This window comes from Pan paniscus, chromosome 19 (assembly GCF_029289425.2).
Source record: "Pan paniscus chromosome 19, NHGRI_mPanPan1-v2.0_pri, whole genome shotgun sequence".
Taxonomy (NCBI): domain Eukaryota; kingdom Metazoa; phylum Chordata; class Mammalia; order Primates; family Hominidae; genus Pan; species Pan paniscus.
This window is the reverse complement of record NC_073268.2, coordinates 35,624,617-35,649,789: the sequence shown is the minus strand read 5'-3', so window position 1 is coordinate 35,649,789 and position 25,173 is coordinate 35,624,617. Positions and strand designations below refer to the sequence as shown.

Below are 25,173 nucleotides of genomic sequence, written 5' to 3'. Positions count from 1 at the left end.
AGAATCAAGCAATGCCAAGGGCCCAATATTTTTCTTTCACCTTCTCAAGGGGATCATTTTATACTTCTGATGTGAACAGGGGATTAGTCTCGAGTCTCCCTTTAGAGAGAACATAGAGTCCTTTTTCTTAACACATTCCAAGCCGTGACTCACAGAAATAAGCAGGATGGGCCGGGCACGGTGGCTCATGCCTGTAATCCCAGCACTGTGGAAGGCCGAGGCAGGTGGACCATCTGAGGTCAGTTTGAGACCACCCTGGCCAACATGGTGAAACCCTGTCTCTACTGAAAATACAAAAATTAGCCAGGCGTGCTGGTGCGTGTCTGTAGTCCCAGCTACTCAGGAGGCTGAGGCAGGAGAACTGCTTGAACCTGGGAAGCAGAGGCTGCAGTGAGCAGAGAGATTGTGCCACTGCACTCCAGCCTGGGTGACAGAGCGAGACTCTGTCTCAAAAAAAAAAAAAAAAAAAAAAAGAGAGAGAGAGAGAAATGAAATAAGCAGGATGGATAAAAACAGACTGCTAAAGAAAATTAAATCAACTGCTTTAACCTCAACCAGCACTATGACCCCTCAACCTAAGAGATTATGGCTTTCTATAATTGTTTCCTTGCAGATGACCAAATTCCAGGATTTCCATGCCCCTTAAATGATATTTGAACATCAGTGCAAATACATTTATGATTAGTTCTATACATAGTCTTCTGTCTCCTGGGAAAATTCTTTCAGGAACCCCTAATTATTGCACCATGCAAAACAGTGATCACACAAATCAGTCAAGAAAATAGAAATATCGGGCTTGGAGGGGTGCAGTGGCTCACACCTTAATCCCAACACTTTGGGAGGCCTCTGGGAGGGCTGCTTGAGGCCAGGAGTTTGAGACCAACCTGGGCAACAGAGCCAGACCCTATTCTCTACAAAACATAAAAATTAAAAAATAGTAATATAAAAAAGTGAGTGAAGTATAACTTTATAAAGCTGTACTTACTGCTCACCCATGGGTAGAGAACATAAAAACCACCCAGATATCAAATAGAAGGGCAAACTTGTTTTTTGACAGAAGCAAGTTGAAATTGTACAGCCTCCAACTGGTTTGTTTTTGTTTTTGTTTTTTTGAGACAGGGTCTCACTGTGTCACCCAGGTTGGAGTGCAGTGGTACAACCTTGGCTCACTGCAACCTCTGCCTCCCGGGTTCCAGCAATTCTCCCACCTCAGCCTCCCAAGCAGCTGGGACTACAGGAGTGCACCACCACGCCCAGCTAATTTTTTTATGTTTTGGTAGAGACGGGGTTTTCACCATGTTGGTCTTTAACTTCTGACTTCAAGTGATCCACCCACCTCAGCCTCCCAAAGTGCTGGGATTACAGGAGCAAGCCATTGCACCCCGCCTTCCAACTGGTTTTTTTGGTCACTTCCCCAGCTTCCTATACCTTAGATATCAAAGCGCACTTTGTTTTATATACTAGCTAACTCTGTTTTATATACTAGCTAACTCTGTTTTATATACTAGCTAACTCTGTTTTATATACTAGCTAACTTTGTTTTATATACTAGCTAACTCTGTTTTATATACTAGCTAACTTTGTTTTATATACTAGCTAACTTTGTTTTATATACTAGCTAACTCTGTTTTATATACTAGCTAACTGTAAAGGCTTCAATCAGTGATTTTTAACAGTTCACTCTCAGTAGCAAGTTAACTAGTCAACATCTGGGGGATCCCCTTTCCCTCCCAATTTAAATACAACTCATGGAGCCTTAAGGGACAAGTGAGTAATAAAAACCCAAAACCTGACACAGGATTACTGTGAATCTACTTTTTAGTAACATGTCTATTCTAAGGTATTTGAAATCTTCTTTTTAAAAAAGGTAAAGTAAGCTTCCTAATCCCTATTACTTTCCACAGCTGAAATGGTTTCCTATCCCATTATCCCTATTTTTTATAATACTTGCTTTCATCCCAAATTGCTCCTAATTGTTTAGAGATCTAATAAATCAATGCAAAGAAAAAAATCACTAATCTAGCCAAAACTGTAAGACAGCTCCAGTGTATCAATTCTGTCTTCAAAAGTGGACCCCAGTTACAACAATCGTGGGAAACTGAACCTGTATTACATAAACTCTGAACCATTTTAATTAATATTTATCAAAGTGCTGCCAAAAAAAAAAATATTCATCCCTTCTGGTACTGTAGCTCTTTGCTAATCAACATTAAGATAAACCTGCTCCAAACACGTTTCGTTGAAAATGCCCATTTAGGCCAGGCGCGGTGGCTCACGCCTGTAATCCCAGCACTTAGGGAGGCCGAGGCGGGCAGATCACGAGGTCAGGATATCGAGACCATCCTGCCTAACACGGTGAAACCCCGTCACTACTAAAAATACAAAAAATTAGCCAGGTGTGGTGGCAGGCGCCTGTAGTCCCAGCTACTCGGAGAGGCTGAGGCAGGAGAATGGGGTGAACCCGGGAGGCGGAGCTTGCAGTGAGCTGAGATCGCGCCACTGCACTCCAGCCTGGGCGACAGGGCGAGACTCAGTCTCAAAAAAAAAAAAAAAAAAAAAGAAGAAAGAAAATGCCCACTTAAAGCAAGTTGCCACCCAACATAGACACATACACACACACACACACACACAAACTCTCTTTGTCTCTAACATCAAAAATTTTGGATTTTCTATTTTCCACTGAAAATGTTTTTCTCAATTTAAAGCCTACAAAGAGGTTCCCGATTTTGACTGGAGATAGGTGTTCTTCAGAAAGAAAGGATCCCTAAGATGAAGAAGCAAAGGAACTCAAAAAAGATAAATTTCATTTAAGTTGTAATGCTGCAGCCACCCAAATTCATAAAGTTTGGGGAGAGGAACCTTTTTTAAAAGACTAACGAGGCTGGGCGCCGTGGCTCACGCCTGTAATCCCAGCACTTTGGGAGGCCGAAGCAGGAGGATCACGAAGTCAGGAGTTCGAGACCAGCCTGACCAACATGGTGAAACCCCATCTCTACTAAAAACACAAAAAATTAGCCGGGCATGGTGGTAGGTGCCTGTGATCCCAGCTACTCAGGAGGCTAAGACAGGGGAATCGCTTGAACCCTGGAGGCAGAGGTTGCAGTGAGCCGAGATCGCGCCACTGCACTCCAGCCTGGGCAACAGAGCGCGACTCGTCTCAAAAAACAAAAACAAAAACAAAAACAAAAAAACCCCACGAACTAAAATACATCTGGAGGTTTGTTTTTTTAAGTTTGGTTTTGGTTTTTGACGATAGAAACTAGTCCCTCCGAGGGTCTGTGAATATAAGAAATATACCAACAGAGAAAAAGATAAGACTTTTAAGTTTCAGCAACAGCAAGGTAAGTTTGCCTGCTCTAGTCAGGTTTCTCCAACAGAGATGAGCTACTACACAAAGCCGGTGACAATGTACTCCAGGAAGAGACTTTAGCAGAGTTAATCTAACAACTATCAGGATTTCCTTTAACCACCATTTGACTGGGGCTGCTCCCTCTTTCCACTAGCACCTCCTCTCCTTTCAGATTGTTATTGCTGATCAAGGCAGTCCCAAGGAGGAAAATGGTGAAGACAACCTTAATGGACACGCATGCAGTACAGTTCCAAATATCCACTCCTAGCTTGCCTTTTCTTTTTTTTAAATTACGGTTTACTGCATCAGATACCACACAAAAAAGGGCTCCTCTTTTCTTCTCTGTGCATTTTACTATGCGACCGATATCGACACATCAGTAAAAAGAGATAAGAGTCCTGAATCTCCTTACCCATCTGCAGGGGTGAGATGAAGGGAAGGAAAAAAAATGATGAAGGGTAGAAACAGATAATCAAAATAAACTGATGGGATCCAGAGACATTATTTCCCGTTCCATTTCCCCTTTTCTTACAAGGTTAAGTCGGCTGAAGTCGGGGTCGCGTTAGAAAAAGCACACACACACCTTGCGCCCTGGAAAGGTGAGGTTCGCTCCGCAGCGCTTGGTGGGGCTCCTGGCTCCGCCCCGCCCGCCTTGGGCAGCTGAGCCCAGCTCACCCGTGCCCCGGGAGGATGGAAGAGAGGGGGCTTCTAGCGGTCTAGGCAGGGGGAGGGGGAGGCGGCTGCTCCGGGTGCCAGGCTCACGGAGCGCAGGACTCCGCGGTGCGCCGACACCCCCTCCCCCAGCCGGCTGCCGCTTGCTCCCAGCCGCCGCCGGAAGCCAGCCCCGCCCCCTCACCTCCACCCTGGCTCTTCGCGAGCCCCCTCCTGTCTGCACAGCCAATGGCGAGCCAGGGAGCCAGCAGAGCGACTCGCCAAACAGCCAACTGGGGAGGCCCACAGGGAGGTCAGCCACCGGGATAGGCCCGCTACCCGCGGACCCGGCCCGACTCGGCTCCTCTTTGTTAGCGCTGCCCCCATCTCTCCCGGCCCCTACCCCAAAGCCAGGAGCCAAGCATCCCGTAGCTGGGCCAGGTGAAGCTGCGCCCCTTTGCACCCCTTCTCCCTCTGTCCCCTTGTCCCCTCCCACTTTCTGCCTGGGTACTAGGAGACCCCCCCCACCCACGCGATACCTCCCAGAGTGCCTCAGACTTCAACAGCAATTGCCACCTGGAGACACTCGACAGTAAAAAGATGCTCCCCAAGCCTCTCTGCCTCTAGTCTAATCAACTGCACTGCCCTGTAACAGTGGACGGATTTAGGATTGCATATTAAATCAATTGCACACATCAATCCTCCCTGTCGGAAACTCGTGCTTCCCGTGACGCAGAAATTAAGCGGGGGGGGGGGGGGGGGGGGAGGGGGGCGTTGGAGGCATGTTGGGAAAGTATGTATCTAGAAGTTGGTGGGGTGGAGAAGGGAATACATGAAATCATCAGCCAAAAAAAAAAAAAAAAACCACACATACAAAAAAAAACCACACATAGTTGGCTCCAACCTGTTTCAGATACAAAACATCCAATGTATTTAGCTGGATGTATCTAATCCAGTTAAATCCCAAGATAACCATTCCTTTAGCAGGTTTCAGTACAATTAGGAAGCAAACACCTAATCCTTGTTCAGTCATATACCTAATATTATGGGGAACATACTCTCAGCAACCAGACTGGAGGAGACTAAGACAACATGAAAAATAAATGCAATGTGTGATTCTGACCTGGATCCTTTTTGCTATAAAGTATATAACTGGTATAATAATAAGCAACATTTGAAGAGGATCTGATAATTATATGGAAGTAATGTGTCAATGTTACTTTCCTGATTTTGACAGTTGTTTTTTTTTTCTTGTCTTTTTTTTTTTTTTGGAGACGGAGTCTCGCTGTGTTGCCCAGGCTGGAGTGCAGTGGCGAGATCTTGGCTCACTGCAAGCTCCGCCTCCCAGGTTCACGCCATTCTCCTGCCTGAGCCTCCCAAGTAGCTGGAGTAGCTGGGACTACAGGTGCCCGCCATCACGCCCAGCTAATTTTTTTTTTTTTTTTTTTTTTGTATTTTTTAGTAGAGACGGGGTTTCACTGTGTTAGCCAGGACGGTCTCGATCTCCTGACGTCGTGATCCGCCCGCCTCGGCCTCCCAAAGTGCTGGTATTACAGGCGTGAGCCACCGCGCCCGGCATGGAATAGGACATTTTAAACACTGTGGTATATTTTCTGGGGTGTAGTGATAGAGCACTACATGGGGCTCATTTAAGAAAACTGGCCGGGCGCGGTGTGTCTCACCTGTAATCCCAGCACTTTGGGAGGCCAACGTGGGCAGATCACTTGAACCCAGGTGTTCGAGACCAGCCTGGTCAACATGGTGACATGGTGAGAACCCCATCTCTACCACAAATTTTAGATGTAGCTAGGCGTGGTAACTCGCGCGGTAGTCCCAGCTACTTGGCAGAGTACAGTGAGCAGAGACCGTGCCACTGCACTCCAGCCTGAGTGAGAGTAAGACTCTAACTCCAAAAAAAAAAAAAGAAAAGAAAAGAAAAAGAAAACGGGGGTCAGGAAGGCAAGCTATTACCTAGAATGTCATTTTTATTCAGCGTTCTTGCAAGTGCATAACATTAAATATCTACATCACACTCTACAACACTGCTTAATCCCCCCGAACACTACTATAATTTAAAACAAAACAAAACTTTAAGCAGTCTAGGCTACCTTGGAACTCAAAACATTTCATATATAAGAACCTCAGTACTCCTGGAAGATGGAAAAGGAGCTGTATGACATGCCTGTTTTTATTTTATTTATTTTTGAGACGGAGTTTCGCTCTGTTTCCCAAGCTGGAGTGCAGTGGTGAGATGCTGTGGTGTAATCTTGGCTCACTGCAACCTCCGCCTCCTAGGTTTAAGCAGTTCTGCCTCAGCCTCCCAAGAAGCTGAAATTACAGGTGCACACCACCACGCCTGGCTAACTTTTGTATTTTTACTAGAGACGGGGTTTCGCCATGGTGGCCAGGCTAGTCTCGAACTCCTGACCTCAAGTGATCTGCCTGCCTCGGCCTCCCAAAGTGCTGGGATTACAGGCATGAGCCAACGTGCCAGGCCGATCTTTTTTTTTTTTTTTTTTTTGAGATAAGAGTCTCGCTCTGTCGTCCAGGCTGGAGTGCAACAGCACAATCTTGGCTCACTGCAACCTCCGCCTCCCGGGCTCAAGCGATTCTCCTGCCTCAGCTTCCCGAGTAGCTGGGATTACAGGCACGAGCCACCGTGCCCGGCTAATTTTTGTATTTTTAGTAGAAACGGGGTTTCACCATGTTGCCCAGGCTGATCTCGAACTCCAGACCTCAGGTGATCCACCCCCCTCGCCTCCCAAAGTGCTGGGATTACAGGCATGAGCCACCACGCCCAGCATCACAGCTATTTTTTAAACACATATAAATATACATCTCTTGGTCCAATATAATATCTAGATGTTACACCAATCCGTCAACAGTAGTTATTGAGAGAATAAGAATACAGGTAGGGAGAACTGAAGAAGAGAATTTATTACATCTTTTTTTTTTTTTTTTTTTAAGACAGAGTCTCGCTCTGTCACCCAGGCTGGAGTGCAGTGGCGCGATCTCGGCGCACTGCAACCTCCACCTCCCAGGTTCATGCCATTCTCCTGCCTCAGCCTCCCAAGTAGCTGAGACTACAGGCGCCTGCCACCAAGCCCAGCTAATTTTTTGTATTCTTTAGTAGAGACGGGGTTTCACCGTGTTAGCCAGGATGATATCGATCTCTTGACCTCGTAATCCGCCCGACTCGGCTTCCCAAAGTGCTGGGATTACAGGCGTGAGCCACCGTGCCCGGCCTTTATTACATCTTTTAAAAAATAAAAAAGCGGGCCAGGTGCAGTGGCTCATGCCTGTAATCCCAGCACTTCGGGAGGTCAGGGTGGGTGGATCACTTGAGCTCAGGAGTTCAAGACCAGCCTGGGCAACACAGTGAAACCCTGTCTCTACAAAAAATACAAAAATTAGCAGCCAGGTGTGATGACTCATGACTGTAACTCCAGCACTTTGGGTGGCTGAGACAGGCAGATCTCGAGGTCAGGAGATTGAGATCAGCCTGGCCAATATGGTAAAACCCCATCTCTACTAAAAAAAAGTACAAAAATTAGCCGGGTGTGGTGGCGCGCATCTGTAATCCCAGCTACTCAGCAGGCTGAGGTAGGAGAATCGCTTGAAACCGGGAGGCGCAGGTTGCAGTGAGCTGAGATCGTGCCACTGCACTCCAGCCTGGGCAACAGAGCGAGATTCCGTCTCAAAAAAAAAAAAAAATTAAGGCACAGCATGGTAGCTGACGCCTGTAATCAATCCTAGCACCTTGGGATGCTGAATAGGGCAGATCACTTGAGGTCAGGGATTCAAAACCAGCCTGGCCAACATGGTGAAACCTCATCGCTACAATTAAAAAAAAAAAATTAGCCCAGTGTGGTAGTGGGGGCCTGTAATCCCAGCTACTCGGGAGGCTGGGACAGGAAAATTGCTTGAACCCAGGAGGCAGAGATTACAATGAGCCAAGATCATGCCACTGCACTCCAGCCTGGGCGAGTGGGACTCCGTCTCAAAAAATAAATACGTAAATAAAAAGCATTAATTTTGTCATTTTTACTATGTTAACTTAGTGAAATTACAGATTTTATCATCTTTAAACTATGTTGAACATATCTTTTATAGTCAGTAAAAGATATTAAAACATAAACATCTCTCAAAAATAGATGGAAGAGATCAATAGGCTAGACTAAAAATTAGTTTAGGTAATATCCCTCTAGACTGATCAGTTTGCACCTCATTATTTCTTGAGCACCCTATTTTGCAAATTTCCTAAATGGCATTTATAACAACCAAAAAAAAAATAAAATAAAATGTAACTCTGACACTTAATTTACTCCAATCAAAACGACACAGTTCCCAGTAGAACGGAATAAAAAAAAACAAAAAAAAAAAACAATGATTGCACCCGAAAAGAAGGCAAACAGTCTTAAAAAGACAATTTCCTCATAAAGAACTGCTACGTCATATTTACAGAATTCAAACACCCATGACACAGAGCATAGAAACTTTAATAAAACCTTTATTGTTCATTAGACTTCAAGAGAACAGTAGGCCTGAGAAAAACACTGTGGTAATTTTTTTTAAGGGAATTCCTGGCACTATCACTTCAAAGTAGCAAGGTGTAACAGTAATTAAAGGGTTTTAACTGGCTGCACTTTCTGTTTCAGACACTAGAGGGGAGTATAAAAATCCAAATAAAATCTGGGATTTTGTTTTACTTATTCACCAACATCATCAAATATGTACTGTATTCCTGTATGCCTGAAATTCTATTAGACCCCAGAGACAAAAAGATTAATAAGATGTGGTCTTTGTCTTTAAAGTACTTAGTTTAGTTAGAGAAGACATGCCTGTTAAAAAAAAAAAATAGTGATAAGCCCAGCGCAGTGGCTCACACCTGTAATCCCAGCACTTTGGGAGGCCGAGCAGATGGATCAACTGAGGTCAGCAGTTCGAGACCTGCCTGGCCAACATTGTGAAACCCCATCTCTACTAAAAAATACAAAAATTAGCCGGGCGTGGTGGCGCATGCCTGTAATCCCAGATACTCAGGAGGATGAGATAGGAGAATCGCTTGAACCTGGGAGACAGAGATTGCAGTGAGCTGATATCGCACCACTGAACTCCAGCCTGGGCAACAGAGTGAGACTCTGTCTCAAAAAAAAAAAAATTAATAATCATAATAATAATAAGGCCAGGCACAGAGGCTCACGCCTGTAATCCCAACACTTTGGGAGGCCGAGGCTGGACTACCTGAGGTCAGGAGTTCGAGACCAGCCAGGCCAACATGGTGAAACCCTGTCTCTACTAAAAATACAAAAAATTAGCCGACCATGGTGGTCGCCTATAATCCCAGCTACTCGGGAGGCTGAGGCAGGAGAATCGCTTGAACCCAGGAGGCAGAGGTTGCAGTGAGCTGAGATTGTGCCATTGCACTCCAGCTTGGGCAACAAGAGTGAAATTCCATCTCAAAATAATAATAATAATAATAGGCAAACTACAACAGAGAATGCAGAGTAGAGAATCAAACCCATGACTTTGGGAGACTATGGATATGGGACAGGACAGGAGAATCATTCCTAGAAGAGAGAGGAAAAACATGTGCTTATATATAATAATTCACACTAGACAAACCAGCCTATCCAAATTGGCTTTTTCTCCTAATAACAACATTTCTGGCCTTAATCTAAATGGAAATAACCTATACCTAGATGGTATCTTTAAACTTCTATCTATGAAAGTAGAAGCATTATCTGGTAAAGAAGATTTGCTAAAATAACTAGTTGGTTAGGCTTCAAAATCTATTGTATGCAGTTTAAAAGGCATGAAGGTGGGGTGTAGGGGGTGGTTTATACTTCCAGCTACTTGGGAGGCTGAGGTGGGAGGATCATTTGAGCCCAGGAGTAAGAGTTCAAGGTTATAGTAAGCTATGATCGTGCCACAGCACTCCCAAGCCTCAGTGACAGAGCAAGACCCTGCCTTTAAAAAAATAAAAATAGGCCAGGCGCGGTGGCTTACGCCTGTAATCCCAGCACTTTGGGAGGCCGAGGCGGGCGGATCATGAGGTCAGGAGATCGAGACCATCTGGGCTAACACGGTGAAACCCTGTCTCTGCTAAAAATACAAAAAATTAGCTGGGCGTGGTGGTGGGCACCTGCAGTCCCAGCTACTTGGGAGGCTGAGGCAGGAGAATGGCGTGAACCTGGGAGGCGGAGCTTGCAGTCAGCCGAGATCGCGCCACTGCACTCCAGCCTGTCTCCAGGGCAACAGAGCGAGAGTCCATCTCAAAAAAAAATAAGAATAAAAATAAAAAATAAAAATAAAAATAACAAGACTCTATAGGAATGACTGATAAACCAGAATTAAAGCTCAAAGTCACGACAAGGGTGCCAAAGGGAAACACTTGTATGGTATATTTTTCCCTAATCTTTAAAATGACTGCTCCATCATTTGTTATGGTTTAGGATGTTTGGGTTGTATGTTCTGGGAGTAGAGAGCTGGAAAGAAGGGGCAAGTTGTTAATTTTTCATACTGATGGGGTAGCACATGGTAGAAAAAGTAAAAAGCCAAAATCCTGAAAAAGTTTCACACACATAGACAAAATGAGACAGCAAACTTGTGAATCGAGCATGATTTGGCATCTTTAAATGCACAGCCAATTCCCTTCTAGTGCCAAAGCCAATGGCTTCTCCTGTAGATAAAATGGCACGGTTCCTGAAAAAGCCCTGGACGCTGTTTCCCCACAATCCTATAATCTGTCAGAAGACAGAAAACAAAAAGAAGGCTGTGCAAGCCAGAAAAAGCAAATTATAACCAACACAGAGCCAACACTTTACTTCAGACAGAAGGAGCTTTTCTATGCATCTTTGGAAAGGAAGAGACAAAAGAAGCTTACCATTGCTCAAATAATCAAGGCAAACAATAAAACAATTTAACCAAACACCATCTTGGATTAGCATTTAATGCAATAGCCTCCCTTCTCACTTCTCATTCATAGCCTTAAGGAATACTAACATCACATAAAAAAGAGTTGAATGCCACAATATACAAAGAACTCTTATAACTAAATAAGAGGAAGACAAATAACCAAAGGGGAAAATATTCAAAGAATATGAGCTAGTAAATCACAGAAGAAATACATAAAGTCAAAAATTATATATATATTCCATTTTGTTAGGTAGTGGTGGAAAGTGCCTTCTCCATACAGTCCTAAAGGCATTTTGTCTTGATAGTACTGCCAACTGCAAGCTTCCAGAGAAACTTGGGCTATTTTGAATGAAAAAAATAATGATAAAGATGTCAAGCATAAGTAATACATTCCTAAAAATATTTAGAAGTTTTATGAAATACCTAATCTAGGAAGGAAACTATTCAATATAATGGATACATATAAGCTACAAATTAAATCCAAGAGAACTAAAATATGAATATAAAATGAACCTTTGCCTATGAATGTAAAACAGTGGAAGCCAATCCCTAAGCCTAGAATGAACAAAGCTGATGATGAAAGCAAATAACAGGGAGTCTTACTACAACCACAGAAATAAAACGTCTCTAAGAAAATAAAATTACTCAACTGTCTTTGCTGTGAAAGCATGTCATTCAAGGACCCTTTTAGCAGTCACCAAATGCAAATGCAAAAGCAGATAATGCCTGAGTCCAGCAAAAGCAAGTACAGTCTTCCCATCAAAGAGGAAAAGAAACCTAAGCCTTTCACTTGTCCTTGATACAAAAAGGTAATGGATTGTGAAAGAACTCAAATTCCAGAAAAAAAGATTCCAGTCCAACCTGCATAAAGCTAAAAAAACTTCATGTTACTTTGTTCTAAAATTAGCAACACACAGGTCCCTATACTAAAAACAATATATACGATCCCAGGTGAGGTGTCAGGGTAAAGTTCCCAGCACGTCAGCAGACTATCCCATAACCATTTCAGTTTTCCCTTATTGGCTTTTAGACAACATCCCAATTTTCCTCTATTGTTAATGTCACTTAAAAGGCTGAGAAAAATTTAGTTCAACAGATTCAAATTTCAATGTAGTTCCTAAGTACATTACAGGTAATGATGCCACTGATTCTATATTTAGACTCTGGTATGGAACAAGGAGTGTTAGTTTTGTCTAAAATGGTACCATGTCACTCTTCAAAGCCTAACTGCAACAATCACCTAATCCTGCATTAAAATGTCTTTAAGGTGTTACCTATAGCAAGTTAAAATGTTTTTTCAGTGTCTTTTGTGTGTGAGTGTTTCTATTGATTGGCTGTGATGCTATAAATATAGACACAATAAGTCACTCCCATCAGTCCTTTAAACATTCAGCAATGCAAGTACCGTAAGGTGGAATTCATTCCTCATCTGAACCAAAAAGCAAAAATGGTAAAACTTTTTTTTTTTTTGAGGCGAAGTCTCGCTCTGTCACCCAGGCTGGAGTGCAGTGGCAAGATCTCGGATAACTGCAACCTCTGCCTCCTGGGTTCAAGCAATTCTCGTGCCTTGGCCTCCCGAGTAGCGGGAATTACAGGCGCCTGCCACCACGCCCAGCTAATTTTTTAAAATATTTTTAGTAGAGGTGGGTTTTCACCATGTTGGCCAGGCTGGTTTCAAACTCCTGACGACCTTAAATGATCCACCTGCCTCAGCCTCCAAAGTGCTGGGATTACAGGAGTGAGCCACTGCGCCCAGTCTGGTAAAACTCTTTTTTTTTTTTTTTTTTTTTTTTTTTTGAGATGGACTCTCGCTCTGTTGCCAGGCTGGAGTGCAATGGTGCAATCTCGGCTCACTGCAATCTCCCCCACCTGGGTTCAAGCGATTCTCCTGCCTCAGTCTCCCAAGTAGCTGGGACTACAGGCACGCGCCACCACACCCAGCTAATTTTTATATTTTTAGTACAGACGGGGTTTCACCATATTGGCCAGGATGGTCTCGATCTCTTGACCTCGTGATCCACCCACCTCGGCCTCCCAAAGTGCGGGATTACAGGTGTAAGCCACCGCGCCTGGCCAAAACTCTAATAATATGAACATTCTAAAGTGATCTAATAGTACTTATAAAAATATATTGCCTCCTCAAAAGGAATTTAAGGCCTCCCAATAGAAAGCATGTTGCTTATTTTCACAACATCCCAATAAAGAACTATTATTTAGCATTTATATCACACTTTAACTTGCAAAAGTGTTTTACAATTATTTTCATTAGTAGTCATGCATCACAACCACCCAACAAGCCAAAATGGTCCTGTTATCCTCATTTGACAGCTGAGAAAACTGATGTACTTTAAGAACAAGGTCAAGTCAGTCTGCTTTTCTTATAGACCAAGGGCCTAACCCTTATAAAAAGTCTCATTCGCTCACCAGTTACCTGTATTGCTCATAAAAGTAGTTAAAGCAGGTTTTTGGAAATAGGAGTCCATATAAAATAATCGTACAGGGCCGGGTGAGAGGTGGCTCATGCCTGTAATACCAGCACTTTGGGAGGCTGAGGCAGGTGGATCACATGAGGTCAGGAGTTGGAGATCAGCCTGGCCAACATGGTGAAACCCCATCTCTACTAAAAATACAAAAATTAGCTGGGCGTGGTGTCGCATGCCTGTAATCCCAGCTACTCAGGAGGCTGAGGCAGGAGAATCGCTTGAACCTGGGGCTGGGCAGAGGTTGCAGTGAGCCGAGATCGCACCATTGCACTCCAGCCTGGGCGACAGAGCAAGAGTCCGTCTCAAAATAAATAAACAAATAAAATAAAATAATGGCACAAAAACACTGAAAGATACTAATTCAACAAAAATACATAGGCTGGGTGCAGTGGCTCACGCCTATAATCCCAGCAATGGTGCGATCTCGGCTCACTGCAACCTCCCCCACCTGGGTTCAAGCAATTCTCCTGCCTCAGTCTCCCAAGTAGCTGGGACTACGGGCACGCGCCACCACACCCAGCTAATTTTTATATTTTTAGTACAGACGGGGTTTCACCATATTGGCCAGGATGGTCTCGATCTCTTGACCTCGTGATCCACCCACCTCGGCCTCCCAAAATGTGGGATTACAGGCATGAGCCACCACGCCCGGCCTAAAAGTATTTTTTAAAAAGGCCAGGCAGCACAGTGGCTCACGCCTGTAATCCCAGCACTTTGGGAGGCCGAAGGCAGGTGGATCACCTGAGGTCAGAAGTTCAAGACCAGCCTGGCCAACATGGTGAAACCCCGTCTCTACTAAAAATACAAAAATTAAGCTGGGCGCAGTGGCGTAAGCCTGTAATCCCAGCACTTTTGGGAGACTGAAGTAGGAGAATCGCTTGAACCCGGGAGGCGGAGGTTGGAAAGAGCCGAGATTGCACCATTGCACTCCAGCCTGGGCAACAAGAGCGAAACTCCACCTCAAAAAATAATAATAATAATACAAAATTAGCCGGGCATGGTGGTAGGCGCCTGTAATCCCAGCTACCTGGGAGACTGAGGCAGAGAGAACTGCTTAAAACCCAGGAGGCGGAGATTGCACTGAGCTGAGATCACGCCACTGCACTCCAGGCTGGGCGATAGAGCAAGACTCCATCTCAAAAAAAAAAAAAAAAAAAAATATATATATATATATATACACACACACACATATATATACACACACACACACATATATGAATATAGAATTAGCCAGGCGTGCTTCCATGCGCAGGTAGTCCCAGCTACTCAGGAGGCTGAGGCAGGAGAATCACTTGAACTCGGGGCAGAGGTTGCAGTGAGCCAAGATCACGCCACTGCACTCCAGCCTGGGCAAGAGACTGAGACTCCATCTTGGGGGGGGAAAAAAAACATATTAAACTGGAATACAAACAGGTAAGTACTTAGTTACAATGACACAGGAAGTTTTCAAGGAAACTGGGTGCCAAAACCTGTTACCAAACAAAAACAAAAAAAATGATCAAATGTTTCTTCATCTTATTTTTCCCCCTCAATCAACTACAATTAGACTTCTATTTCCACCACTCCAATGAACGGTTCTACTGGAAGTCACCAATAATCCCTAGGTTGTCAAATCCTGTGAGTACTTCTCTGTTACGTGACCTCTATATAGCATTCAACAGAGCTCACCACTCCGTTCTATTTTTTTTTTTTTTTTTTTGAGAAAGTGTCTAGCTCTGTCACATGGAGTGCAGTGGTGCAATTAGGCCAGAGTGCAGTGGCACAATCACCACTTACTGCAGTCTCAACCTCCCAGACTCAAGCAATTCTCCCACCTCAGCCTCCTGAATACCTGGGACTGCCATAGGCATGTGCCACCACAGACAGCTAATTTTCTATTTTTTGTAGACACAGGATCTTACTATGTTACCCAGGCTGACCACTCCCTTCTTGAAACACTTCTTTACTTGCCTTCTAAAACATCACTTTCTGGGTTTTCCACCTATCTCACTAGCTATTCCTTCTCTTTCAAATTGCTCTTCTCTAGCCACAAACCATCTGTAGATGACCTCCTGATTAAATACCATGACTTCAAATTCTATCTATTTCAGCTCAGAATTCTCCTAGGAATGCCAGGCATTTCTATCCAACTGCCTATCTAATTTCTCCATTTGGATACCTAACAAGTATCTCAAACTTGGCAGGACCAAAAGAGAATTTTTTTTTTTTTTTTTGAGATGGAGTCTTGCTCTGTCGCCCAGGCTGGAGTGCAGTGGCACAATCTCGGCTCACTACAAGCTCTGCCTCCCAGGTTCATGCCATTCTCCTGCCTCAGCCTCCCAAGTAGCTGGGACTACAGGCGCCTGCCACCACACCCGGCTCATTTTTTGTATTTTTAGTAGAGACAGGGTTTCACCGTGTTAGCCAGGATGGTCTCGATCTCCTAACCTCATGATCCACCCGCCTCGGCCTCCCAAAGTGCTGGGATTAAAGGCGTGAGCCACCACGCCCGGCTGAGAATTTTTTTTTTTTTTTAATTTTAGACAAGTTATCACTCTGTTGCCAAGGCTGAAGAGCAATGGCACAATCACAGCTCACTGCAACCTCCACCCCCTGGGCTCAAGCCATCCTCCCACCTCAGCCCCTCAAGTAGTTGGGACCACAGGCATGTACTACCACACCTGGCTAATTTTCTTATTTTTTGTAGACACAGGGTCTCTCTATCTTGCCGAGGCTCGTCTGAAACTCCTGGGCTCAGGCGATCCTCTTGTCTCAGACCCCCAAAGTGCTGGGTTACAGGCATGAGCCACCACTGTCCAAGAATTTTTGACAATTATATTCTGCTAGTCTTACCCATATCAATTAACAGCAACAACCATTTACCTCCCTGGTTGCTCCAGTCAATAATATAGAAGTTATCCATGATTCCTTATTACCTCACTTCCAAAGGTGTAACAATCCCAAAGCAAGCCCTGTCAACCTCACTTCCAAAAGATATGCCAAATCTGTCACCTTTCCACAGCTTTTATAACATCACCCCAGTCCAAGTTACCATAAAGTCTCATTTGATTCGTGCAAAGAGCCTTGTTACTGGTCTCCTTGCTTCCTTCTACAACCCATTTCTTTTTGAGGTGGAGTTTTGCTCTTGTTGACCAGGCTGGATTGCAATGGCATGATCTCAGCTCACCGCAACCCAGGTTCAAGCAATTCTCCTGCCTCAGCCTCCCGAGTAGCTGGGATTACAGGCATGTGCCACCACGCCCAGCTAATTTTGTATTTTTAGTAGAGATGGGGTTTCTCCATGTTGGTCTGGCTGGTCTCGAACTCCTGACCTCGGTGATCCGCCCGCCTTGGCCTCCCAAAGTGCTGGGATTACAGGCGTGAACCACTGCGCCCGCACTACAATCCATTTCTAACATAGCAACTGAACATTCTTTCTAGTCACAAATCGACTCATATCATACTCGTACTTAAAAACTCCAAAGGAGGCTAGGTGCAGTGGCTCACGCCTGAAATCCCAGCACTTTGGGAGGCCAAAGCAGGTGAATTGCCTGAGCTTAGGAGTTTGAGAACAGACTGGGCAACATGGTGAAATCTGGTCTCTACCAAAAATACAAAAAAAATTAGCCGGACGTAGAGGCGTGCACCTATGGTCCCAGCTACTTGAGAGGCTGGGGTGGGAGGATCCCTTAGCCCAGTGGTGGAGGTTACGGGGAACCAAGATTGCGCCACTGCACTCCAACCTAGGTGACAGAGTGAGATCCCGTCTCAAAAAAAAAAAAAAAAAAAAACACTCCAAAGGAAACGAAACACCTTACTCTAGCTTCCAAATCTCACTGTCACCTAGCCTCTGCCTTTGTCATCTCTTGTCATTCTCTCCCTCATTCACCGTATTCAAACAACACTGGCCTGATTTCTGTTCCTTCAACATACCAAGCTCATTCCTCCTTAGGTGCTCTGCACTATAATGTTTGATCTGCTGATCTTCGTATACTCCTAGATCTTAAATGCCATATCCTTAGAGAGATATTCTCCCAATATAAAGTAGCTATCAATTCATACTATCACATCCTCTATTTTTCTGTACAGTATTTATCATTAACTGATTTTTATTTATTTTGTTTTATTTTTGAGATGGAGTCTCGCTCTGTCTCGCAGGCTGGAATGCAGTGGCGCGATCTTGGCTCACTGCAACCTCTGCCTCCTGGGTTCAAGAATTCTCCTGCCTCAGCCTCCCAAGTAGCTGGGATTACAGGCACCCACGACCATGCCCGGCTAATTTTTGTATAAAAGTAGAGATGGGGTTTTGTCATGTTGGCCAGGCTGGTCTTGAACTCCTGGCCTCAAGTGATCTGCCCACCTCGGCCTCCCAAAGTGCTGGGATTACCGTGCCCGGCCATTAACTGTTTTTTTTGTTGTTTTTTTGAGACTGAGTCTTGCTCTGTAGCCCAGGCTGGAGTGCAGTGGCACGATCTTGGCTCCCTGCAACCTCTGCCTGCCGGTTCAAGCGATTCTCCTGCCTCAGCCTCCTGAATAGCTGGGACTACAGGCTCATGCCACCACACCCAGCTAATTTTTGGTATTTTTAGTAGAGACAGGGTTTCACCATGTTGGCCAGGCTTGTCTCGAACTCCAGACCTCAAGTGATCTGCCTGCCTCAGCCTCCTAAAGTGCTGGGTTTACAGGCATAAGCCACCCACGCCCGGCCATTAACCGATTTTTAAAAAGCTGTCTGTTGCTGGACAGGTTGGCTCACGCCTGTAATCCCAACACTTTGGGAGGCCGAGGCCAGTGGATCACCTAAGGTCAGGAGTTCATGACCAGCCTGACTAACATGGTGAAACCCTGTCTCTACTAAACACAAAAAAAACAGCCAGGTGTGGTGGTGCATGCTTGTAATCTGAGCTGCTTGGGAGGCTGAGACAGGAGAATCGCTTATACCTGGGAGGCAGAGGTTGTGGTGAGCCAAGATGGCGCCATTGCACTCCAGCCTGGGCAACAAGAGCAGAACTCCGTCTCAAAAAAAAAAAAAAAAAAAAAAAAAAATCTGTTTGTTGTCAGTTTGCCCTTATTGGAATGTAAGCTCCATAACAGCAGGGACTTTGTCTATCTTGTTTTGTGTACCGCCAATGCTGAAAACATAGTAGAAACTCAATACATTTGGCAGGCTTAGTTGTTAGGTGCTGAAGTTAAAAAGGTGAAAAAGGGCCAGGCACTCACCACCTGTAATCCCAGCACTTCGCGAGGCTGAGGTGGGAAGATCACTTGAGGCCAGGAGCTTGAGACCAGCATTGGCAATATAGCAAGACCTTGTCTTTGCCAAAAAAAATTTTTTTTTCATTAGCCAGGCACAGTGGCTAGTGTCTATTGTCCTAGCTACTTGGGAGGCTGACACGAGAGGATCATTTAGGCCCAGGAGTTTGAGGTTGCAGTGAGCTATAACAGCACCACTATACTCTAGCCTGGTGGAGAATTAAACTCTGTCTCAAAAAAGAAAAAAACAGCCTGGACAACATATTGAAACCCCATCTCCACAAAAAATTTTAAAAATTAACTGGCAAGCTGGCTTGCATCTGTAGTCCTAGCTACTTGGGAGGCTGAGGCAGGAGGATTGCTTGAGCCCAAGACTTTAGAAGCTGCAGTGAGCTATGACAGTGCCATGGCACTCCAAGCCTGGGCAACACAGTGAGATCTTGTCTATAGAAAAAAAAAGAAAAAGTGAAAAAGGAATAACCCCTACCTACAAAAAGCTCACAATCCAGATGAGGAAACAGAATAGCAATTAAATAATAAATGTAAGGAACATGCATTCTATTTAATAGAATGAGATGTTGTCATTTAAACAATGTAAAAAATAATAATAAAGGTAATGTTAGCAGGATAGTAAAATGTCAGAGTAGCCCATCAGCAAGAGTGATTAATACTGCCTTGGGAACAGGGAAGACTTCACAGAAGAAATTAACTATGAGCTAAATCCTAAAGCTTAATTAGGAGAGTCTTAGTTATGTTTGTTCAGATAATTGTTTATGTTTGTCTATTTTGGAAGAAATGTCCTTGGAAGAAAAGAAAATAGCTTGAGCAAAAATATAATAAAGTGAGGAAGGAAGATGGAATCAAGCATCTGCTATGTATCAGGCACTAGGGTAATGAAGGGCTTTAAAGGGAAAGGGCATAAGTAGTCTTACAACTTAGGAAGATCATTCTTGTGGCAGTGTGGTGGACAGACTAGAGGGGTGATAAGCCTTGAGACATGCAGATTAGTTAGGAGGCTACTGTAACTGTCAGAGTAAGAAATAAAAAAGGTCTCATCCAAGAATTTGGCAATATGGTATAAATGAAAAAATGCAGATTTAGGAGAACTTCAAGGTTAAAATCAGACCTGGGACCAACCAGATATGTCGGATAAGGGGTAAGGAGAAATCAAGATCAAATCCAAATTTTTTTTTTTTTGAGACAGAGTTTCACTCTTGTTGCCCAGGCTGGAGTGCAATGGTGCGATCTCGGCTCACAGCAACCTCCGCCTCCCAGGTTCAAGCAATTCTCCTGCCGCAGCCTCCTGAGTAGCTAGGTAAGAGGGAAACCTTGTCTCAAAAAAACAAAGTGAGCTGGGCACAGAGGCTCACACCTGCAACCCCAGCAGTTTGGGAGGCTGAGGTGACCAGATCACTTGATCCCAGGAGTTCACGACCACCCTGGGCAACATGGCAAAACCCCATCTCTAAAAAAAAATACCCACAAAAAATTAGCCAGGCATGGTGGCGCACCATCTGTAGCGCCAGCTACTCAAGAGGCTTAGGTGGGAGGATCGCTTGAGCCCAGAGGCATAGGTTGCAGTGAACTGTGATTGTGCCACTGCACTCCAGCCTGAGCTACAGAGAAGACTCTGTCACGAAAAAAAAAAACAAAAAACATACAACTGCATTTCTAAGTAAAATAAATTCAAAAGGATTTAAATTTTCTAGACTTTTCACTTTTAATTATGTAAAATGTATTAAAAAAGAAAATTAAGCTAAAAATTCAAATGTATTTAGGGAATTACATTTCTGGAATTAGTCTTTAAAGTCTCTCTTCTCTGCCCCAGACAAAAATAACATTCTTTTAGTGTTCAGTTCTAAGAGTTCTCATAAATGCATAGTTGTGTAACCACAACTACAATCAAAATACGGAACAGTCATGTCACCCCCAAAAAATTTCCTCATACTACCTCTTTGCAGTCAACTCTCTACTTTTTTTTTTTTTAATTGAGACGGAGTCTCGCTCTATCACCAGGCTGAAGTGCAGTATGGCGCCATCTCGGCTCACTGCAACCTCCGACTCCCGGGTTCAAGCGATTGTCCTGCCTCAGCGTCCCGAGTAGCTGGGACTACAGGTGCGCGCCACCATGCCCGGCTAATTTTTGTATTTTTAGTAGAGATGGGATTTCACTACATTGGCCAGGCTGATCTCGAACTCCTGACCTCGAGATCTGCCCGCCTCGGCCTCCCAAAGTGCTGGGATTACAGGCGTGAGCCATCACGCTTGGCCACCCTCTCTCTACTCTTTTTTTTTTTTTTGAGACGTGGTTTCACTCTTGTTGCCTCAGCTGGAGTGCAATGGCGCCATCTTGGCTCACCGCAACCTCCGCCTCCCGGGTTCAAGCTGCGCCACCACGCCCAGCTAATTTTGTATTTTTAGTAGAGACAGGGTTTCTCCATGTTGCTCAGGCTGGTCTCAAACTCTCGACCTCAGGTGATCCGCCCCAACTCGGCCTCCCAAAGTGCTGGGATTACAGGCATAAGCCACTGCGCCCGGCCCACTGTCTCTCTAGTCTTACCCAAAGGCAATCACTGATCTGTTCCCCACTGTCCTTATAGTTGAGTTTTCCCCAGAACATCATACAAATGCAATCATACAGACCATAGCCTTTTGAGTTTTGTTTCTTTCACTAAGCATAATACCAATGAGTTTCATTCATGTTATTGCATATATGAATAGTTCCTTTTTATTGCTGAGTAGTATTCCATTGTGTAGATATATTAGTTTGTTTATCCATTCCCCAGCTGAAAGTCATTCAGGTTGTTTCCAGTTTGTGGTGACTATAAATAAAGCTGCTGTAAACAGTCACATACAAGTTTTTTTGTGAACACAGATTTTTATTTCACTTGGATAAATACTTAGGTCATTTTTTTTTTTTTTTTTTTTTTTGAGACCGAGTCTCACTCTGTCGCCCAAGCTGGAGTTGGAGTGCAGTGGCGCGATCTCGGCTCACTGCAACCTTCACCTCCCAGGTTCAAGAAATTCTCCTGCCTCAGCCTCCCGAGTAGCTGGGACTACAGGCGCAAGCCACCATGCCTGGCTAATTTTTTGTATTTTTAGTAGAGATGAGGTTTCACTGTGTTAACCAGGATAGTCTCCATCTCCTGACCTCGTGATCCACCCACCTCGGCCTCCCAAAGTGCTGGGATTACAGGCGTAAGCCACTTTGCCCAGCCTCTTTATACATTCTTTTTTTTTTTTTTTTTTTTTTTTTGAGAGCGTGTCTCACTCTGTTGCCCAGGCTGGAGTGCAGTGGCGCGATCTTGGCTCACCACAAGCTCCGCCTCCCAGGTTTACGCCATTCTCCTACCTCGGCCTCCCAAGCAGCTGGGACTACAGGTGCCCGCAACCACGCCTGGCTAATTCTTTGTTTTTTAGTAGAGAAGCGGTTTCACCGTGTTAGCCGGGATGGTCTTGATCTCCCAACCTCGTGATCCAGCTGCCTCGGTCTCCCAAAGTGCTGGGATTACAGGTGTGAGCCACCACACCCGGCCTATACATTCTTAATATGAGCTGTATGTCTGATACATAATTGGCAAACATTTCTCCCAGTGTGTTGCTTATATTTTCATCTACTTGACAGTCTTCTGCAAAGCAAAAGTTTTTAATTTTGATGAAATCCAATTTATCAACTTTTTATTTTATGGATCTTGCTTTTGGTGTCATATCTAAGAACTCTTTGCCTAACTCAATGTAATAAGGATTTTCTCTTATCTTCTTTTAAATCTCATAGTTTAGGCCGGGCATGGTGGCTAACACCTGTAGTCCCAGCACTGTGGAAGGCTGAGGTAAGCAGATGGCTTGAGCCCAGGAGTTTGAGACCAGCCTGGGCAACATGGCAAAACCCCATCTCTATTAAAAAAAAAAAAAAAATTAAATTAAGTTAAAATAAAATAATAAAAATATTTTATAATTTTACAAATTACATTTAGGTGTAATTGTTGAGATGACTATTCTTTCTCCACTGAATTGCCTTTGCACCTCGGTCAAATATCAATAGCCATACTTAATAGTGTGAATGTTTCTTTTTTTTGTTTTTTTTTTTTTGAGACGGAGTCTCGCTCTGTCACCTTGGCTGGAATGTAGTGGAATGGTCTCGGCCACTGCAACCTCTGCCTCCTGGGTTCAAGTGATTCTCCTGCCTCAGCTTCCTGAGTAGCTGGGACTACAGGTGCTCACCACCATGCCCCACTAATTTTTGTATTTTTAGTAGAGATGGGGTTTCACCATGTTGGCCAAGCTGGTCTCAAACTCCTGACCTCAAGTGATCCCCCACCTCGACCTCCCAAAGTGCTGGGATTACAGGCATAAGCCACCGTGCCCAGCCTGAATCTATGTCTGAACCTCTGTTCTGTTCATTGATCTATGTATCTATCCTTCTGCCAATACCACACTGTCTTGATTACTGTAGCTCTTTATTAAGTCTTGAAATCAGATAGTATGAGTCTTCCAACTCTGTTGTCCTTTTTCAAAATTGTTTTGGCTATTTTAGTCCCCTTGCCTTTCCATATAAATTTTAGAATTAGCTTGTCAAAGGCTTTTTTTTTTTTTTTTTTTTTGATACAGGGTCTCACTCTGTCACCCAGGCTGGAGTGCAGTGATGCGATCTTGGTTCACTGCAACCTCCGCCTTCTGGGCTCAAGCAATCCTACTGCCTCAGCCTCCAAAGTACCTGGGATTACAGGTGTGAGCAACTATGCCAGGCTAATTTTTGTATTTTTTTGTAGAGATGGGATTTCACCATGTTTCCCAGGCTGGTCTCAAACCCTGGGAACTCCTAGGCTCAAGCGATACACCCACCTCTGCCTCCCAAAGTGCTGAGATTACAGGCATGAACCACCATGCCTGACCATGTCAAAGACTTTTTAAACTTTCCCACAAAGTGTCTACTTTTAAGTAGGGGTTAGCTTCCTAGATTTACTTAAAGAAAAAAACAATGCTGGGCCGAGTGCAGTGGCTCACGCCTGTAATCCCAGCACTTTGGGAGGCCGAGGAGGGCAGATCACAAGGTGATGAGATCGAGACCATCCTGGCTAACACGGTGAAACCCCGTCTCAACTAAAAATACAAAAAAATTAGCCAGGCGTGGTGGCAGGCACCTGTAGTCCCAGCAACTCAAGAGGCTGAGGCAGAAGAAAGGCATGAACCCGGGAGGCGGAGCTTGCAGTGAGCCGAGATCGTGCCACTGCACTCCAGCCTGGGCAACACAGCAAGACTCCATCTCAAAAAAATAAAAATAAAAATAAAAAATAATAAAGAAAAAAACAATGGAGGTATTAGGAGGATTAGAAATCTAATATCTATTTTTCAAGATTCTAAAGTTTTACTTGCACAGCTGTTCTGAGATTTCCTGCAGTTGTCCAGAAGAAAAGAAAAATGTTTTATTTAAAGATATGTATTATTGTTTAGTACAACAGAGTTGAAAACCCATTTTTCATAAAAGACAAGCTATTCATTCCAAACAGATAAAATGTTAAGCTTCTTGCACTTTACAATGGTCCCTCTGCTGCCAATGATCTTCCTCTGACTCTTCACCTAAATCGTACACATCCTTCAGGTCTTACTTTGGACAATCCTCCATGCACAAGCCTTCCTTGATTCTCCCCAAATATGGGTTAAGGGTTAACATATTTCCATTACACCCTAAAGACCTCTATCATCACTCTTAACTCTATAATTGAGAGTTAACTTGTTTCTCCCATCAGGACATAAACTCTGGGTATGAAGGAGAAAACACTAAATATTTACATTTTAGCTCCTAGCAGAGACAGAGAAATACATAAGTCTGTTTTGAATGACCAATTGCTTTGAATAACAGCAAGAAGGGGGAGAAGTTGAAAATAGGATGTCCTACCTTGCAAACAAGCTACAAAAAGAATCCTCCAAAAAAGTGGAAAGTGATACCAGTTAAAAAAGAAAGGCTGGGCACAGTGGCTCACACCTAAAATCCTAGCACTTTGGGAGGTTGAGCCAGGAGGATCACTTGAGGCCAGGATTTTGAGACCACCCTGAGCAACACAGTTAAGACTCTGTCTCTATTAAAAAAAAAAAAAAGGAAAGGGGCCAGGCACGGTGACTCAGGCCTGTAATCCCAGCACTTTGGGAGGCTGAGGCAGGCGGATAACAAGGTCAGGAGTTCGAGATCTGGTGAAACCTGGTCTCAACTAAAAATACAAAAAATTAGCCGGGCAAGGTGGCACGCGCCTGTAGTCCCAGCTACTTGGGAGGCTGAGGCAGGAGAATACCTTGAACCCAGGAAGCGGAGGTTGCAGTGAGCTGAGATGGCCCCACTGCACTCCAGCCTGGGCAACAGAAGGAGACTCCCTCTCAAAAAAATAAATAAATAAGTAAGTTCCACTGGGCATGGTGGCTCATGCCTGTTATCCCAGTATTTTGGGAGGCCGAAGCAGGTGCATCACCTGAGGTCAGGAGTTCGAAACTACCCTGGCCAACATGGTGAAACCCCGTCTCTACTAAAAATACAAAAATTAGCTAGGC

At 44.3% G+C, this 25,173-nt stretch overlaps 1 protein-coding gene across 11 annotated transcripts in view; it reads right to left on the bottom strand.

Moving 5' to 3' along the window:
• The window catches only part of FAM222B (family with sequence similarity 222 member B), a 101,087-nt gene that overhangs the window by 53,454 nt on the left and 22,460 nt on the right, over nucleotides 1–25,173 (bottom strand). For 2 of the 11 annotated variants that reach the window (XM_063599162.1, XM_055101884.2), the window contains exon 1: nucleotides 3,933–4,204. The exons of 6 other annotated variants lie outside the window; for them this stretch is intronic. The gene's annotated coding sequence lies outside the window, so the exon portion shown is untranslated. Of the gene's footprint in view, nucleotides 1–3,881; nucleotides 3,904–3,932; nucleotides 4,207–25,173 lie in introns of those variants that run through there. 3 more of the 11 variants (XM_014342111.4, XM_003812694.5, XM_008965126.6) reach the window with 3 other exon arrangements.